The following is a 16,703-nucleotide window of genomic DNA, read 5'->3' as shown; positions in this document are numbered from 1 at the left end:
CCCTCTCTTTCCAGAAATCCCAGATTCCTGATAATAGAAGAGAATCCCAGACAGTTATCACCCCAAGCATTTTCATTCAAGATCATCTGAGTCTAGCTTCTGCTCTTAATTACAAATTCTCTACCATGATTTTTACAGCTCCCCACCACTGCCTTCTGTGTTTCTCTCTTGCACTAACCTCCCCTGACAGTGGAGTAGGCAGAGCATTCCAATGAACCTATGTGAATAAAGTCTCAGAGACAGAAAAAAATCTTGGCATATTAAGGAATATGTGGAAATTTGAGGTAGCTGGAGAAGACAGGAGCCTGTGAAGAGCAGCAGGAAGTCCAGGGTGATAGGTTGGGGTGAAAATAACTATCAAAATAAAGAAGTAGATTTAGTTCTATGGACAACAGAAAACTAACAGAAGAGTTTGGTTCTTCAGTTATTTTGTTTTATTTTTACACAGAAGCAAGTTCTCATTAGACTTATTTTTGGAAGATGACTCTGATGAGTAATGGTGAGGAAGATGAACTGGAAGGGTTAGCAGGTAGAAGCTGAGATCAGTCAATAGCGGAGTTCTAGGTGAGACATGATAAAGCCCTGATACAAGTCTCTGCTAAATTAATTTTCTTATCTCAGGGTCAAATAATAACATGTTTGGGTAAGTATATGCAACCACCACATTAACTTTTTAATCTGTCACAAGAACATGTCTCAGAAACACAGGGCAGGGAGGGGCCATAAAAGATGTTCCTCCAACCCATGTCATGGTTTAATCTTCTCTAATTTGGAATGTCAGGTTGCAGAACACAATTCTTGAACTAAATGATGACTGCCTGAGTTTACTGTTCAAATTTCTGAAGATTATACTTAATGTGATTTTTTTTCCCCAAGAATCTCTTAACCACTACATTAGCTTGGAGAGTCTTGCTACATCCATCTCTTGACAGTGAGACTAAATCCCATTATACTGTAACCTTTAGCTCAGTTTTAAATGTCCTGCACTTTACTAGTAAATTGCCTACATGAAGACTCAGAAACCTACGCCGGTTGTAGTCTATTGTGGAGGCTCTGTTATAGTCCCCTGGTTTAGAGTGGATGGCTATCACACACCATGAGATTCTAGAACCTGGGGCTTCTCTCGGATAAAGAAAGATAACCTAAAGTTGGCTGTATACAAGGCTCTGACAATTGCTGATAGAGCTAAGAGGATATAAAGATCATCACAGCCATTTCACTCCTCCTGAAGTAATAGTCAAACATTATCTAACAATCAGCTGCTGGGATTAAACTGTAGATGGCTTCCTGAGATAGTCCATCTTAGTCCTGGCCCAGTCAGTATCTCTTTTGGCAGCTTAACTCCAGTGATGTCAGAACATTTCATGAGTCTCACAAGATTGACCAAGACATTTACTCTTTACTATCTATTAAAATAAAGGCCTTCCTTTTTAACCTTTCCCTCTAATTACCAGACATTCTCCCCCAGTAAACCACCAACACATTTCCCAGGAACAAATGTCGATTTCACATTTCCCACTACTAACCTTTATGATAGCTATAGATGTTTGACAGCATTTAACTTAAATATATCAACAGAGCTTAGCATATTTCCCCAAGAAGCAATTGGTGGAACTGGGAAGGAAACAATATACTATTCAGTAATCAATCTGTACCTAACTGCCTGTATGTCTCCCTTCCTGTTCTCCTTCCTCTCTGGGATGTTGCCATGGTGCCAAATTACTTGTGTTGTGACTGCTGCTGTTTACAATTTAAAATGAAGTATATACCTATTATAGAAAATTTGGGAAAATATATAGAAAAGTAGAATGACCAAGAGAAAAATCCATCTATAATAAATTAATAATCATTATTTTAGAACAGTTTCAGAGTACTTGTTAATGAATACAATTTTGGAGTTTTGCTGGATTTTTTTTTAGTTTTGTTTTTAGTGCATGTACATTAGTATGATCCATATTAACTTGTTATAGTCAAGACTCCTTTGCTTGTGAGAAAAACCCAAACAAATTAACTTAAGGGGAAAACAAAAGATAATTACGTTCATGCAGGTAACTTGGGAGAACAGGCTGAGCAGGTGTTTTTCTTAGTCATTACAAACAGGAAACATTCATATAATGTGTCAAGAAGGGGGAGATTGTTTTGATGTCTTGGCAGCTTAGGACCCCAGAGGAATGAGAGGCATTCGGGCTCTCAGGGAAAGACTCTGGTTGACCCTGGATCAGTTTCAGTGTTGGTGCAGAGTACTGTCACTGACACCTCTGAGAATAATAAGTTGGAAAACAGCAATTTCCCAAAGAAAGATAAGGTGCTGTTACCAAAAGTGCAGCTAGGAGAAACAGTAGATAGTCAAAACCAAAAGATGAATATTTTATAATGTCATAAACCATTAATTTTCCAGTAAGAATATTTCTTATCCTAGGAAGGGGGAGAGTAGCAGAACACCACGAAGTGCATTTTAAAGTAGACCTCCTGCCCTTCCTCAAAAGATTTTTATTTATCACTTCTTGCTTCTTCAGCTGTCAGTCTTTGCAATAGTGATTCAATGTTGCAGGTAAAGGTGTCGTGTGCCTCAAGTGTGTTGAGTTAAAAAGAAAAGATTAAGAATCACTTGTTCATCAACTAAGTGATTAATCATAATTTACATACCAATTGATTTATTGTTGGAGGTTTATGTTGTATCAATTCTTTTAACATTTTTAATAATGCTATTCTGTATACAGTTTTCAAGATTTATGATTATTTAAGACCAATTTTTAGAAGTAGAATTACTGGTTCGAAGTGTTCATTTTAAGACCCTCAACATACTCTCCTCTGTATTGCTGAAACTGTATTTAGTGGTTGCAGTAGCTGCACAGCTAGCTTACTTTGGCATTAATTGTCCAGCTGCCTGCTTATATCAGCTCTCATTTAGAGTTGTTAGTGCTAAGTACAGTGTCTTGTGTATGAAATGCATTCCACAAATGGTTCTCAATTATGAACAAGAAGATGCTGATGCTGAGAGTCCAGGGACTTTCCTAATTAATCTGTATTTAGGATAAAGGAGTGAGAAGGAAATTCATTTTATACACAAGCAGGACACTGATGACTAATGACTGAGAGATGAAAGTAACTCACCTCATTCATTAAGTTTAAAGGGTAATTTAAGTTTTACCTGCCTGTCTGCTGCCGGCAGGAGCTTAACCTACTCCATATGTCCAAAGAAGATTAAGCAAACCAGTATTTATGGAAAGAAGCCATTTGGTGCATATAGCAGAAAGAGCTCCAGCTCTGGAGTTGTGAGACATAAGCTCCAGTGGAGGCTCTTAACCTATCCAAGTGTTAGTTTCCTTATTTGATCAATAGTTAAGAATGCCTGCCATGGCTGCTTCTCAGGGCTCCTGTGAGGAATGAAAAGCCTAATGCATGAGAAAGTTCTTTGTAAATTATACATTTCTCCACAAATAAATTATTCTGCCATTATTACTACATGTCCAGAAGTATTGCTCTTAAATGATGTGAGGTCATAGAACTCTTTGAAAATGTAATTGAAGTTATGAGCTTTCACTCTCCAAAAAATAAACATACTTTAATAATTATATAGAATTTCAGAGAGTTTATTAAATTCCTGAGCTAAAGGGTAAATGATTCTCAGGCCAAGAATTCTGGACCTAAAATATTGTAATATTTTAAAATTATTAGCTATTTCAAGCCTCAGAAACTTACATCACAGACTCCTGTGTACCCATCACTGACATTTAAAAAACGTTAGCATTGTGACATATTTACTACAGATATGTAAAAAATATATAATTATACATATAGCCAAATCCAAACATGCCACTGTATTCTACAGTATTTTATGCAAATAAAATCTAAACTGTTGTCCCTGCTTACAAATCATTTTCATGCTAATCAGATGGACATTTACAAAAAGAGAGAAAGAGAGAGAGGGAAAAAAATAGGATGTGGTCATTATGAAAGGTTAGAAAGATGAGAGAGTCCTGGGAAGGCTGAAGCCATCCAGATAATCATCACAGAGGAGCATCATTTGAGACAGCTTTTAACAAAGGGTTAAAGATATATAGGTAAGAGATATCTAGCACATAACAAGAAGTCAAGCAATATATATTAAATGAATAATTAAATATATGAATGAATAAATGAGTGGATGGATGGATTTCTTGAATGTCTGTTATGTGCCAGGCATTAAGCTAGGTCTTGGACACATAATATAAATAAATTAGACATGTTTGCTAATCTTAAGAAGATGCTGCTATAAAGGAAACATAAATGATGGTCAGAAAAGACAATGTGATACGATCAAGTCTAGTACTTTTTGGAGGAGGGTGCAAACAGGCTTTTCAGAGGAAGTGTCATTTGAGGTTAGTTTTGAAGTGTGAATAGAATTTAAGTAAGGATGACAGCATTTGGAAGGAAATAGAGATCTGAAACTGTTTGCTATTAGTAGTAGAACATAACGGGAAAGCACAGCAAATGAGGCCAGAACCAGGGAGTAGACTTGGAGTACTTTTCTAAGGAAAAGCACCTTCATCCTGAAGATAAATTCAAACTTGATGATAAGAATCACCAAATGTTTTATTAAAAAGCAGATTCCCAGCCTCTACCTCCCAAGACTCTCATTCAGAAGATGTATTGGGATCTCCATTGTTTATTCATGTCCTAGGGAGCTTTTGGGCAAGTTTAGAAAACAATACTAGAGGTAATATCCAGGCCTGGCACAGTGGCTCAAGCCTATAATCCCAGCACTTTGGGAGGCTGAGGTGGGCAGATCACTTGAGGTCAGGAGTTTGTGACCAGCCTGACCAACATGGTGAAACCTCATCTCTACTAAAAATACAAAAATTAGCCAGGCGTGGTGGCGCGTGCCTGTAATCCCAGCTACTCGGGAGGCTGAGGCGGGAGAATTGTTTGAACCCAGGAGGCGGAGGCTGCAGTGAGCTGAGATAGTGCCACTGCACTCCAGCCTGGGAGACAGAGCAAGACTCCATAAAAAAAAAAAAAAAAGAAGAAGAAGAAGAAGTAATATCCAGTGCCAGTGAGGGGTTTTAAGCTGTAAAAAGGTATAATCGGTCCTGAAATTTCAGTCATTTTCTAACATTCGTTAGATGAAGGTTGAAGCGGGAAAGTATTACAGTGTCACTTAGTTACTTAGAAACAAACGTAACAGCTTTTTTATATCTAGCTAAATTCTTCTTTCGTTTTTTTTGTTTCATTTTCATTTCTTTCTTCTTGCTTCACCCTAGTGCAGATAAACCAATACCCAGTCCTTCATGACTCTGCCTCTATTTTCCAAAGCCTTGGCTCTGAGTACTATTTGCTTTAGCTTAGGCTTTGGTCTCCGCAGATCTTTCCCACATTTACCCCCCACTAGAAGATGCAAGAGATTATTTACAACAGTAGACCAATTTCTTAGTAATCCCTGCACCTTTTTATGGCTTGACATTCTGCTTACATACACTTCTTAAACAGCAAAACAAAAATGATGACACATAGTCAACCGATTCTGTCATGTATTCATGCAACAAATATTGATTGGCTATTACAGGCCAGGCACCATGCTAACTACTAGGAACACAACAACGAATAAATATAATAGTTTCTGTGTTTTAGAGTTCAGAGTTGGCAAGGGGAGGGGAAAAAAGAAATAAACAAAATTGCCAGAAAATGTACTTACTTTTAGAATAGAGGGAAATAAAGTATTTGAGAAGCACAGAGGATAGAATCATCTAGTGCTGATCAGTGGGGTCAAGGAAAGTTTCACAGATAAGGTGATATTTGAATTGAATCTGGAAGGAATAATAGAAAGTTTCAAAGTATAAGTGGTGGATGAGGGGCAGAGGCAATGCCTGCACTCTTGGTGTTCTCCGGGAAAGACCTGGCTTTACCAGCTTCTTTCATTTGAATGTATCCCTGATCCTTGTGACACTTTCCCCTAGAAATGTATGACCACTTCTCCTGCCTGTTTCACAGCTTTAACTCACTAACAAACAGTCCCCTGGGTTTAAGCCAGTAGAACGATACAAATGCACCCAGGTTCACCTGCACACTCTATCACTATTGTGTGAGTCTTTGGAAACCAGACCTGAAACCAGATAATTTTTACATAGTTTCAAGTTTCACCAACAACAGTTCACATGATACCAGGTCCAATTCATGTATAATATAAGCAAGTGTAAAATTTCAGCCACAAGTTGCTATAGACATATGTTGGATGGCCCTTGAACTTGGCTTCACCAAAATGATTTGAGCTTCCACAGAATAAATTTTTCCCACTTGTCATCACTGCAAGTATCTTCTCCTCCAACACACACACCAACAGCCACTGGTCTAATTGTGGAGAAAACACCACCCGATTTGCACAACAAGGACAGCAGATGCACCATCTCCAAACTGACAGCCTAGTATGTCGAGGCATAACAATGGCCAGCCACAAAGCTTAGCAAAAACTAACACAACATTTTAGAATAATGGGAGATGATGAATTGAATCTGCAATGAGGACTTAATATGTGATTTTAAAAACCATTAACATATGAGAAAACTTTCCAACTTACAGCAGTATGGAAAGTAATGCAATAATATGTTTGATTAGAAAGTACTTCAGGATGTATTAATGTAAGCACTTAGCAAGTCTCTCAAACATACCATTCTGCAACGAGCATATAGATTTTTTCAAACACATCCATTTCCACTTAGGTTGTGCTCTAGCTGATTGCTTTAAATGCAGAGGAAGTTCTACAAGCTCTTTCATTTTATGTACACTAAATTCAAATCTGTTGGTCCCATTTTGCTTTTATATTTATTAATTTAAAAAAATACTAGAATCTCTGTATTTCTTCATAAGCAGTGTACATTAGCCTGGTTCTGACAGTATCTTTCCTCTTTGAATCTTTGTGAAACAATCATTTAACACTGTACCCTTTCCCTCTGATTCTCTTGAGATCCTGATTTACTTTAAATTCAAAAGGGCAAAACATTCAATCAGATAATAAATCAATAGTTAACCTGGAAAGACTTATGTTTAACTAGTCTTGGCAATGTTTGAGTCCAGCTGTTCTGATACAGGGAGCAATGCTTGAGAGCCAGGTAGAAAAACAGAGAGTGCAAGATCCGTGGGGTGTGTCAGGTAGGGGGATAGAGAAAGGCTTGTTTCCTTAAATAAAAATGATAGGAAAGCCCAATCTCAGATGGAAAACTTCAGAAGTTTTATCAAGACTGAGTACTATATGTGAATTTTGAAAAATAGGAAGAAAGGCAAACTGAAAATGAGAAAAGGTTGCAATTGTAAAATTAAACAGGTTTATCATCAGTGAGCAGAGTCTCATCCGAAAATGAACCAGGGGGTCCTGTCTCACACTCGCTGCAATCTGACCATTAGTGAAATGCACACAGAGAAGGGAAGGTAACCCAGACGGAGGCAGCGCAACCCTGCCTGAGCCAGCCTGAGGCAGCAAAGGAGAAGGTCATTACTTCCCAGTCACTCACTTGGGTGTACACCCAAATCATCTGGGGTGGTTTTTGTAAAAATACACATGCTTCGATCAGTCATCTAAGAATCTATTTCTGAACTGTAAAATACAGATTTCCCCAACACTCCTTAACACAAGAATCTGTATCTTTTTCCCAACACCCACAAAAAATCTCTTACTAGCCATGGTTGACAGTGAATCTTAAACTTCTGCCTTCACTACATCCACAATTTTCATTAATAGCCACTGCAGTCTTCCTACAGATTCATACCAGTCCCTGGAAGTGCTGAAAATACCTAAACCTTTACTTCTAGGTATGTTAGTTTCCTAGAGCTGCCATAACAAAGTACCACAAGCTGAATGGCTTAGAATGACAGAAATTTATTGTCTCAAAGCTCTGTAGGCTGGAAGCCCAAGAACAAGGTGTTGGTAGGGTTGGATCCTTCTGAGGGCTGCAAGAGAGAATCTGCTCCATTCCTTTCTCCAAGTTTTCATTTATTTTCTGGCAATATTTGTCATTCCTTGGTTTGTGGCAGCATCACTTCAATCTTCACACGGCATTCTCCTTGTGTTTCTTTCTCTGTGTCCAAATATCCACTTTCCATAAGGATGCAGTCATATTGAAGTAAGACTCCCACTGCTGACTTCATCTTTACTTGGTCATCTGCAAAGACCTTATTTCCAAATAAGGAAATAAGGCAGAGCTACTACAGATGTAAGATTCAACATCTTTTGGAGGGATACAATTCAACCCATAACACTAGATTCCTTCATTCATTCAAGCAACAAGTATTGATGGATCAGAGTCTATGAGCCAGGGACTCTAATGGACTCATCCTAGGCAATGGATGTACCAAAATTTACAAGACAACTTCAAGATGACTGAATTTTTCTATAATATGTGATCTCAGTATATAAGAATGGTGAACACATTGCATTCCTGGGAAATAGAAGTACCTCATTAATTCACTCATCTCTCGATAATTTCTGTTATGCAGAGTATAGTGTTAGGAGTCATATATGAAGAGATACAACATAGTTTCTGCCCTCAGGATGCTTATTTTTTTAGCAAGACACACACACACACACACACACACACAAACTATTAATTTTGAAATACAGACTAGATGAGAAGAATGTATATTATGAGAAAACAAAGGAGGATCCTCTAAGTGAAGCAGGAGGAGTCAGGAACTGCTTTTATGGGGAGAGAATACTTGATATGTATCTTAAAAGACATATAGAGTTTGGGCCGAGGGCCAAGAGATGAAGGGTGGTTTCGGGCATAGAAAAGAGCATGTGTAAAAGCAGGGAGACCAAAAAAAAGCATAAAATATTTGGAAAATTGTAAGCAAATCAGTGAGTTAAGGAAAGGAGGAGTGTGGACATGAAAAGGTGACAGGAAAAAAAGGTTCTGAATAGTGCTTGGAGTCTGGGTTTCCTCCAGGAGCTGGTGGAGCCAAAAGAGGGGAGCCATGGGGTTGGGTATGTGTTTCAAGAAGCTTATTCTGAGAACAGTGTGGATAATAGGATGGAAGGCAAGGCAGGAGGCAGGAAGGCTACTGTAATAATAGTCCATGGAAGAACCAATGAGGACCTGAACTAAGGCAGTCGTAGTGGGGCAAATATGGGAAAAAGAGCTGAGTTTCATGAGATATTGTGGGGTGGGGGGAATCAAATTTACAGTGACCAATTAAATATGAGGGTGAGGAGGAGGAAAAGGATGAACCAAGAACACATGTTATCAGAAAAGTTAGATTTTGTTCCCTATTTATGGATGCTTCCAATACTTGCTCTCTGCCTGAAATGTATTTTCTTCCATGAATAAGAAAGAACTCATCCCTTAATATTCAGTCCAGCATTATGGCTGGAAAGCATCCCAGTTCGTCTCTCCCTATTATATTCTCATAGTAGTTTGTATGCTTATATTCTTGTGAACTTTGCGGATACAGTCTTTGAAATAGCACATCCTTATCCCCTAGTACAGTGGTCAAATCATAGTAGATTTTCAAAAATTCTTAATTGAATAAATTAAATGTGTTGATATACATTCTACCTAGGCCATGTAGGTGGAATTATTGGCAATTTAGACAGTTTTTCATTAAAAGAAATTGGTAAATAAATCAAACTCTGTTGCTGGAAAAGTTAAGCTACAGTTTTCTGGAAATTTTGATAATTCTAGCTCACTGTAGGATAGCCTTCTCTCTTGTATTTGATAGAACTTAATTAATGTTAGTACATAGTTATTACTTAGTATGAACACTTTAACACTGAAAGTAATTATAACAAGACTTCTGGCTCCCAGTCTTTTAGTCTTTATACTTTATCAAGTTGGAATGCAATAGTATTTTACTTGTTTTTCAAATGGAAATGGGTTGAACCCACCCATGTAAAGTTCAGCAACAGCAGCACCATTCTCCTTCCTTTTATTGTTTATTTTCCTAGCACACCATCCACAGGAAAGTGGCTTCATCCATGTCCCCACATTTCCATTTCAGTTGAGCTTTTAATGTGTTAATGAAGTTAGTTAGTTGTTAAAGAAACTAAAACATTTTTCCAATGGTTAATGCTAGAAGCAATTCTTTGAACTTTGGTTCCAAAGGCATTACAGGAATCTATGAATGAAATGAAAATGTTTGGAAACTTAAGTTTCTTTAATAGCCCAAGCAATCATCAGTAAATTGCAGACTTTACAGGTATCATTTTCAGTAAGGGTCAGGAAAATTCATTCATTAGAATTACGGGAGATAAAAATTTAAACGTCTCTGTAATATTTATAGGAAAAGTGTCATCACTATAAAGCGGCCTTAAATCACATTCATTCATTATTAAGCACTCCTCTACATTTCTGAGTGAAGTTTCTAATGGGATGAAATCTCCTCAGCTGCAATAACATCATGACTATCTATTTATAGCCAAGTTGTCTTTGGTTATGGAAGTGCCCTTTTAGATTGAGTATTAAAACAGGTTTTCCCTTCAATAGGAGACATCTAACTTTAAATGAATGTAAACTATTACTTAGTAAACAGGAGAGTTCACTAAAATTGGAAACACCTACTATTTATCATTATAAAATGCATGACATGAAAGTATGGTATCACAGGTTTTCTAAAGTCTGGGCTTTGATTGAATTGTATTTTGTTTTGCCTTTTAAGGGCTAGAGTTCCACTTTCTATTTAAAAGGAGAAAACAAAACCAAAACCAAAATACAACCCAGGGAGCATAAAGCCTCATGCTTGTGCATTAAGATCTAGTTGAATGTGTTTCCCCTTTACCGTTAAGCACTCTGGAGGTTAAGTAGACCATTCTCTCTTTATATCATTAAAGATCAATTATCATCCTATTAATGCTCATTTCCTTCCCACACATACCTGAGCTTTCGACAATAATAGCCCCCTTACAATTATCACTCATGAATGACAACATGCTATTTAAATATACAGAACTGAAAACACACTGATGATGTAGCTGTTCATTTTCTATTCATAAATGATATCACCTATGTAATTATTTGCAAAGTTGTGCCTTTTGCTAAGAAAGCCTCAGGTTGCAACCAAATCATTAATTATGATATGTAAAATATTTAAAGCCAGCGACAGCACTAGTGAAACATAAGAAGAACACAGCAGGAGCAGAGCTTAAAAATAGCAATAGGCAATATTCTTTGCTTGCACTTCTCTGTCCCAATTACACAGACAATTCAGGCATGAGCAGGGATAATTGAGTCATTCCTCCACTTTGTTCTGAAGTTGTAGAGCTGGCCAAATACTAGCATTCACCAGGGCTGATGAGGATCTTCTTTTAAATAAGCCCAGAGGCTAACAAATTATAAGCGAAAAGAATAATGAAATATACTCTCATCAGTTGGTAGGAGATATTCAATTTCATACTATATGTATTTATTCAAGGTATAACGCTCTTTATTAGATCAATTTAGCATATCTGCTAAACTTTTGCCTTATAGAAAAGTTTAAGAGTCAGCAGCCCAATCAAAGAAATTCCTAGAAGCATAACTATAAAGGTGATGGAAAGCAGATTGACAAGTCAGGCTGTAATTTTTTAAGAAAATGAGATCCAGGAGATCTAAACTTTAAACTTTGGAGAGACAGAATCAATAAAGGTTAGATAAAACTCCAATGAAGCTTTGGATGTTATTCATCAATATGGATTCAAATTGTTTTATTCCAAACAGCCTGGTGACTAACTTAAACCCTATGAACCCTCTAGCAAAGAGGGTATCTATACAACACCCTGGTCAAGTTATATAGGAGCAATGTCCGTGGTAGATGACCTAAGAAACAAAGATTAGATGTCAAGACAACTGCCAACAAAATATATTTTTTACATGTAACCATTTCCTGAAACCAGAATGAATGAATGATGTGACCACTCTCCTCTGGTAACTTTTCACCCCTTCTATTGGAATGGTGCACAAAACTAACCGAACAGAAGTTCTTGGAAAACCAATAAAATAATTTTAAACTGACAATTATAAAACATGCATCTTTAACATACATTGGGCATATAAAGGGCTTAAACATCAATAACTTATATAATCCTCCCCAAAACCCTGTCAAGTGGGTTTGCTTATGAATGAATGACGCAGGATTTTTCTTGGTCACTTTGCAAGCCGGGGACCTCTGTGGCCAGCAACATCCTCGCCTGGGCCTTGGTCAGACCCAGGCCTGCCACAGGAGGCACCCTGTCCACTTGGCCTGCTGGGCTGCATTTGGCTTGTGCACTGGCCCACAGGTGTTACAACTCATACCCGCATTTGGTGGTTCCCAAGTTTTGTCCCACGTCCAAGAAGAATGAGGTTATGCTGACAATTGGAAGGTGAAGAGGGCAGAGAATAATTTTATTGAGTGATGAAACAGCTCTCAGTGGAGAGGGGACATGAAGATGGTCTCCCTCCAAGTATGGCTGGGTCTGGGGCTTTTATGGGTTCATAATGGGGGAATGCATGCTGATAGGTTTGTGAGTATGCAAAAAAAGTCTAAAACAAAGGCACCATTCAAAGGTGGGCATGATAGTGCAACAAAAACAATTAGGGAAGGGTAGGTATATGTAAAATAGGTGAAGGGTGAGAATCAATCAGAGGAAAGTATGCTAAACAGGAAGAGAGGTTCTCAACACAGTCTGTGGATTTACCCAGGACTTGTAGCTTGGCCTTCAGGCTTTAAACTATTTTTGGTTTGAAGGTTGGGTTTCACCAGGGACCCACCCCTATCTGCCTAGGCATTTGACTGCCTCCTGCCACTATCATGAAGAGGTAGTCAGAATTCTGGGAAGATGTAAGCTGAAATCTGATTCCAGAGCCCTGTATGTTTAAGGTAATGTTTTTAAATAAAAATTAGCTTTCTTTTTCTATCTAATATCTGACACAACTTTTACTGGCAACTATTTCCCTGGCAAGGGATTCCCCAAATATACTAAATCAATAATTAAGACTCATAACTCAGTGTGTTAGTGTCACTGCATTTGGTTTTCTACCAGTCTTCCATCTCTCCATGTGAGCATAACTAGGCACACAGACACTCAGGCCTCCACGCCCACCTTGCTTATCCCCTTCTGTGCATGCAGCTGTCACATCCCTCACTCATCTCAGTATGCTAATATATCATCCTAATACTGAGATATTTTTGTTGGCTTATCTTATCTCAGGTCTATACTGTTATCTCTTTAAAAGCTCCTTCTCTAGAATAAACTTTCCTTTAATGCCTCCTTCTCCTATTCTACTACCTATTCTCTTAAGATAGCCTTTCTACCCACTATTCAAGGCATAGTTATCCTTTTTTTTTTTTTTTTGAGACAGAGTCTCACTCTGTCATCCACGCTGGAGTGCAATGACATGCTCTTGGCTCACTGCAATCTTCACCTCCAGGGTTCAAACAATTCTCGTGCCTCAGCCTCACCAGTAGCTGAGATTACAGGTGGGTGCCACCACACCTAGCTAATTTTTTCTATTTTTAGTAGAGATGGGGTTTTGCCATGTTGGCCCGGCTGGTCTGGAACTCCTGGCCTTAAATGATCCACCTGCCTCAGCCTCCCAAACTGCTGGGATTACAGGCGTGAGCCACCAGGCCTGGCCTGGAGTTATCAATTTTACACAGCAGATCATCTGTCATATCACTCTGAAGCCAGTGGCTTTGCTGGAGGTTTAAGGGATGAAGGATGAGGTATACATGGGATCAGTTCTGAGGTCCTATGTTACATAATAGAGAATCAAGAATTCATGAAGATTGGGGACTCTATACTACAACATTATTCCTGCTTTGTCCAGAGCAACATTTTCTAAGCTTAAATAAAATAATGAAGTTCCATAATGATAGCTCCATATTGATATAAAACCGCAGACTAATTAATATACCACTTCTTTCTCATATCTTAGTCTCTAATTAGAATTACTTCTTCATCTGAATATTTCCCTACATAAAGGTTACTAAGTTTGTGCATTCTGCAGTTTTGTTTTGTTTGTTTGTTTTTCATTTTTTGGCATTTAAAAATCAAATCATAGCACACAGTGAGTCTGGGAACAATTTGCTCTAGAGAACAAATACTTCTATTTGTTTTAGAGAATTCAGGGTACACCAAGTCACAGCAACAGCTGACCTTCCACATACGTTCGCCAAACATGTTAGGCAAAACTCATTCTTGTTCACCGTACAGTGTATGAGCAATAAATCCTGAAAACATTTTGAGCCAGACTTTTTTTTTTTTTCATTTAATGTTGGAAAAGTTTAGATGGAAACCAAAATCACTACAGAGATCTCTGTACTCCAGCCAAGTGCAATTGAGGACTTTCGTTCTTTTCTGGTGTTTGTACTCTTGGTTAAGCTGATTCACAGTTGGGTATTTCTCAGCTCTCCCATCAGCACTTAAAGAAGGATTCATTCTCAGGCTACTGAGCATGGCTCCACCACTAGCAATAGAATCATTCTACAGAAGGTGGTGTTTCTTCTACCTAGCACCTATTTTGAGCTTTCTTCAGGGCTGGAGTATATTAGCCAGGAAGAGATATAGTCCATTCAAGCTGTGAAGATTTGCTTAATATCTTTCAGTGAAAACCCCTGCAGGTTTCATAGGATTGGTCTCAGCTTGTGAATAAAACACAATGACTTCCAGGTAAAAATGCAGTTAGAAAAGACAGGCAATGACGCCTAACAAGAGATACAAAAAGAGTTCAGAGGCAGCAAGAACCAACCACATGAAAGGAAAACAAGAAAGATAACTGAGCCTGGCACTGGAGCTAAAAAACAAAAGGCTTGACTAGGACTGGGGAGGATGGGAAAGGGTTTTTGGAGAGCTGTCCAGTGACTAGAAATGAATGAGGCAGGTGATGACAGTACAGACCTCAAAAGACCAACAATCCGGTGTGCATAGAGAAGCATTCAGAAAGGACCTCTATTGGGAAACATTGCTTGGAAAAAGTTTTAACCTCTCACAAGTACAAGAAAATGTCTTAAAAGTTGTCACTGATTGAAAGCATTTCAAAGAGCTTTGCCAATCTGGCCAAAATCAATTAGAATTAACAGTTTCTCTCAAGGAAAAGCTAATTTGACAAGGGAAATACAGAAGAATCTAGGAAGAACAAGAATTAATATATTGAAACCTTTCTCAGCACACACGCACACGCACTCACACCCATATATAAATATTTATGAGACTTGAGAACTAGAATTCCAATTGATGTTTATTTTTTTAATAAATATTGTAGGCTAAGATATCATCTGCATGCTTATTCACCTTTTTCATCTTCTGGAAACCACCCTGTACTTTCCATCCCATGATACCGGTATTTCTGTCACTCCTTTAAAGACACCTGTAACAATGTTCCATTTATCACAATCCATATTTATTCTTCTACTTATTCCATTTGTTTTTACCAAAATAAGTGATTATCAAGTCTACTATATCGGTAAGTTGCTCCCACCTAAAATATTCATATCTTTGGGGATTTTTTAATTTGCAACTCACATCTCCAAATAGAACAATAGTATAGTCAGTCTTCCTTTTAGCTCTCACTTCAGATTTATTTAAAAACCAAAATTATATCAGGCAAATGTCTGTAATCACAAATGTTGTTATAGAGAAAAGACATGCTGACCCTTGATCATTTTTTTTGTAGCCTGCTCTTTTTCCAACATATATCCAAAGAAAATCCTCAAAGTCCACAAGTAAACTTTTGACATGGATATCACAAAGAACCACTGTTTCCCTCAAATTCCCAAAGAGGTCATTCTGATTCTCTTATATCGTAATTTCACATTATACACCTAGTGTGATTTCATCAGTATTCTAGTTTTTATCTTGGCAAAATAAAAAACTACACTGAAATCAGAGAAAACGTAAGTGAATAATAGTGTGAATATAGCTATCTCCAGAGTCGTGAGGATTAAATAGGATAACCTGTGAAAACACCTTATGTGATGCTAGTATATTAAGGCATTCAATAATTCCCCTCCTCATTATTTGATTTTTATAACAATTTCTGTGTGTATATTATCTGAGGCAGCATACTTACTATAGAGTAGTGCCTAAGAATATTTACCCTGGAATAAGAGACCTGAATCCAAACATTTCTGTCAAATGACGTTAAGCAAGCATTTAATCTCTTTGTGTTCAAGCTTCACTTTTCCTATCAGATAAGAACCATAATGCTTACTGCCCAGAGTTTTAGTGATTATTACATATAAAAATAATAAATTTAAAGTCCCTAACCCAGGCACTGGCCCATGGTAGATCCTCAGTAAGCTATATCTATTATTCTTATTTTTTCCCTAATGCCCCTGAGGTCATTATCTGTATTTTATGCCTAAGGACACTAAGGGCGGAGAAGTTAAGGGACTTCTTAATTGTTATAAAAAGGACGATGAAGACGAGACAAGCATCTCTTGACCCTGGCTAAACTACCTCATTCACAATGGAAGGTTACAATCACGATGGTCTAGAGACATAGAGGTAATCCAGACTGCATTCTCCATTGCTAGCAAAGCGAATGGACTCCAATACAGTAAATAAAGAGCCTGAAATATATTCACCACGTTAAGACATTTCATTCACTAAGTGAAAAGCCACAACTCATTTAGTGGATAAATGTCAGAAAGGTACATGTTGAAAGGAAAAACATGCATTGTAATTTTTAGTCTGCTGTGAAATTAGAAACTTGAGGAAGAACAATGTTGACTCTTTTAGATCAAACTTTGCAGTCAGCTGATGGAATATTCTCTGCAGT

The sequence above is a fragment of the Nomascus leucogenys genome, chromosome 15, assembly GCF_006542625.1.
Source record: "Nomascus leucogenys isolate Asia chromosome 15, Asia_NLE_v1, whole genome shotgun sequence".
Taxonomy (NCBI): Eukaryota; Metazoa; Chordata; class Mammalia; order Primates; family Hylobatidae; genus Nomascus; species Nomascus leucogenys.
Note: the sequence above shows the minus strand (reverse complement) of the source record.